Here is a 4,285-nt window from a genome sequence, read left to right on the forward strand (position 1 = left end):
TAATAAACTGTAGGGTCACTTTGTGATCAGATTACCAAAAACCCCAAAAAACAGTTGCCAGTTTCGACTATATCAGGGGTGCTCATTGTTCAAGATCTTTTCAAGTAGCCAATCTGCTGAAATCTACAAGTCCAGTTTCAACATCGCAAACGCACACACGCACAACACAGACACACACCGTTTCCATCCTCCATAGTAAACTCACAACACACTTTCTTTTCACACTTTTGTCACACAGGCACTTGACATCACATCACAAACCCTCCCTCTCTATCTCTCTCAAACACTTTTGGTCCAGAACCACTGGCACGGACAGCAACATTAGGCCTATCTCAGCGATTGATTAAGCAGCTCTCTCTCCAAACACAACGGCACAGGCCTACATTCAAAGGTAAAAGCAGAGGAAGTCTTAAATAAGGAGCCATAACCAGCAGCACAGCAGTACTCAAACCATATAAACTATGGAGGACCAAGTCTGTCAAAATTAACAATAAATATATAGATACATAAATGAATGTATGAACAAATAAATGAATGAATACACAGTATAACGAAATACATTTCTATATTTATTTATTCTTTTACGCATTCATTCATTGTTTTCCACATTCATTCTTTGTTTTCCACATTCTTTTCCACATTCATTCTTTCTTTTCCACATTTATTCTTTCTTTTCCACTTTATCAGATCTGTATGCAAATATCTGGGGGCGTATCTTGCATGTTGTCCACGCCCCTACGCATTTTCATTGGTTGATACCGCGCGTGACGTGTGAAAGCAGCGACGCAGTTATCATCACAGACGGGTAGAGAGTCGTTAGTCGTCCCGTTAGTCGCCCCGTTCTCACACAGCCTCTTTCTCCCTATAATTTCCATGGAATCCCAAACTATGTCTATGACATCCCAAGCTATTCCCGTGTTGTCCCCTTTCACACATGTCGGCAATGGTCTATACTAGTCCATCAGCACTGTATGGGAGAACTTGGTGATAACCACAATACCAGTTGACTCAATTAGACATAGCCCAGAGCGCATATCCGCGATGCAAGACAGCTGAGAGTGTCTCCACTGCGTTTATATCACAAAATGTACATTTGATAAGTAAAAGTAAGCTAGCTAAGTAAGTAATCTAGCTGACTATGACTGGAAATGAAGTAGGCCTACTATCCAGTTAGAATTATAGAAGATCTAGTTGTGTTTTCCTGCTGGTCTCGCTGCCTGGGTTTGAACAGACTTGTGGTGACTAAAAATGGCTTTAAAAAATGCCTTTCCACCAAAGAACCGTATATATATGCCATATATATGCCATATATATGCCATATATCATACCTCCACTATGATTCATATGCCCTAACCCTTTAAAAAAAAAAACATGCTATGATTGTAAATTAAGAGTGTCTGCTCTTGGCTGAGGGCTTCACCACGTCACGCGCAGTATCAACCAATGAAAATGCGCAGGGGCGTGGACAACATGCAAGATACGCCCCTATATTTGCATACACATCTGATAAAGAGAAATACAATGTTGTATTCACATAGAATAGTTTGTCTTTGTCATTGTCAGATGTGTATGCAAATATAGGGGCGTATCTTGGGCGCACTCTACGCATTTTCATTGGTTGATACTGTGCGTGACGTGGTGAAGCCCTCAGCCAAGAGTAATAGTCCTTGGGCCAAACCCCAAAATGGAACATTTCATTACCATCTGGGTGGGCAGATTCTAGATGTGATTTTTTTATTCCTATACATCCCTAGATTATGTTTTGATATGATAGACCTTTTGGTTTGGCAGCTTATTAGTGGTTAGTGGTTAGGGTTAGGGTTAGGTCCCTTGCCATATCTTGCTCCCTTTCGCATGATTCGCGCGTAGCTGTGCTGTGGTTGTGATAGAGACATGTACGGTGGCCGACAAGGGCAAACGCGCTGCATATAGAGAAACGCGCTGCAAATACCGGAAACGCGCTGCATATAGAGAAACGCGCTGCATATAGAGAAACGCGCTGCATATAGAGAAACGCGCTGCATATAGCTCACAACACAACGGAAGTGTAGAAAAACGCTGCAATTCAGTTCACAACACAACGGAAGTGTTCTCACAACGGAAGTGTTCTGGGGGGGAACGATAAGTGGAACGGACCAGAGACGTGTTTTTGAAGTTCCGAAAAGCAGTTCTGAAGAGGTTGTGGAGTGAAGAGGCGACATAAAAGGTACATATTATATTTCTTATTTATGTCTGCAGATAACATGTGCTGTATTTCAAACCGAAGGGTTCATTCTATGCCCTACACCCTATGAAGGGTTCGTAGAAGCTTGTGCAGTGGAGGGATTCTTCAGCCTGGCTGGGGTTCCATACTATAATTGTGTGTGTGTTTGTGTGTGTGTGTGTGTGTTCTGGTACTGTATTTTCCCCATCTCTACCGTAATAGGAATATGGATGAGGGAACACACACACACACACACACACACACACACACACACACCCTGTGATGTTTTATTGATGAGTTTTAAAGGAAGGGATATGGGGATGAAGAAGGAATAGGTTTATTTTCCTCAAAACCTAGAATCTCATCTCTAGATTTATATTTTGGAGCAGCAGGAGTTTTTCTGCCGTCTATGATGTTTACACCACGACTTACACAAATTGCACAAAATGGAAACAGCTTAAGATCTTCACACACCGATGACTTTGCTGGGGCTGCCAGTCATATGTATGGCTCCTCAACAGCAAACCAACGAATCGAAAGCTGGTGGTCATACTTCCGCAAACAGAGGTGTCCTCAACTTTTAAAATATTTCTTACATCCCTAGTAGGGAACACAGTATATCTTAAAATACCCATGGAATTTCATTCGTTCTGATTACTTGGTGGTACATCTAGTTGTTGGAGCATTGATTTCCATTCCACTGAACTGATCAGAAACACCTTAAAACACAGAGGGACCCCTTCTATTTAGTAAATACCTTTTGTGGCACTGCAGGTTTTCTGTTGTTTGATGATCATTATGCTAATTATAAATCCATTACATGGAAATGCATCACCTACAACAAACTACATCTCTAATTTGAGTGTTTTTTCAGATCTCAATTCTGGATGGACCTCATGAATGACCTGAGGGAGAGAGATTTGTTCAGTGGCAGTCATGAGCACACATGCCTAGTGCGGTTTGTGTTCATGGGTGTGCTACAGCGGGACCTTGATGAATGCAGGGAAAAGTGGAACACACACACCATCAGACCTGTTCACCAGTCTCGTTGTCCATCTGGGAAACCAGATGTCATGTACAACCTGCCTCACAGGTTTGGTTCTATCAATTACAATTATTTTTTCATTCTTGTACTTCTACATTCACAATTCACATGTACTTCTAATTGTCTAAAATGCAATCAACTGTAGTTGCCTGTTGAGTAGCTTTCAATTGAAATACTTTTCTCTAAAAAATTATTATTTGATACAATGATACATTTATAACAAAATGTTTTAATGAAAACAGTACAGTTAGTGTGCCAGTTAACTGTTACCCACAGGTTTGGCAGAACTGACTGTGGGTTCAAAGTCCCACCACACGAACTAGGCCAGTTTGTTTCGGAGTCTACCTACAGTCCATGTGGAGATCAGCATCTCCAGGGACACTTTGAGAACCTGCAGAGAAGGCTTGGTCTGATGCAGGCCTTGACCTGGCAGTCTGGTGTACAGAACTATATCAGACTGAAGAACATGGCTGATATGTCATGATATGTGAGTACACATTTCAAAGAACAAAGTTAACCCTTTAACTACTGAAATCTAGTTAAGCCAGTTTAGTTTACTGTAGTCCAAACCCTGGGGAATTTTGTATCCCAAAGTCCATGTTGTTCTGAAACTCATTGTAATTCATGGCCATCGGTATCTCTATTGTGTTGGCGCAGGTTCTGCTCATTGGGAAGCGTGATGTCCGCAGAAAAAGCAGTTTTGGGTGGTGGCTGGATCCCAGAGGGAGGCAGTGCGTAGAGTCCTGTGTCGAACATGAGGATGTCCTGGAGGAAGATTCCTGTTTGTTTCTCTGAAAAAAGTAGATTTAGTTTAGTTGTAAAATATAATATTTCAATGGAACTGACAGCAATAGAAGATGATATCAAGATGACATAATTAAAAGATCTGGGGACTGTTCAGGTCTTCTGCAGGGTATGGAGTGTGTTTATGATGAGATAATTAAAATAAACCTTCTGTGTCAAGAAGATAGTCTCTCCAGAATCCGAGTACACAGGTTTCTTCCTGTCGCCTTGTGCACCCTGCTTCACTGAGCTGA

The 4,285-nt window shown here is 41.6% G+C and overlaps 1 long non-coding RNA gene across 1 annotated transcript; it reads left to right on the plus strand.

Moving 5' to 3' along the window:
* Window positions 1-2,159: 2,159 nt before the first annotated feature.
* Window positions 2,160-4,011, plus strand: LOC308151850. Its single transcript, XR_013937308.1, has 4 exons — window positions 2,160-2,206; window positions 3,078-3,296; window positions 3,525-3,735; window positions 3,906-4,011. It is a non-coding gene; the product is annotated as an uncharacterized lncRNA (long non-coding RNA).
* Window positions 4,012-4,285: the final 274 nt, after the last annotated feature.

This window comes from Nansenia antarctica (genome assembly GCF_963989245.1).
Source record: "Nansenia antarctica genome assembly, chromosome: 2".
Classification (NCBI taxonomy): domain Eukaryota; kingdom Metazoa; phylum Chordata; class Actinopteri; order Argentiniformes; family Microstomatidae; genus Nansenia; species Nansenia antarctica.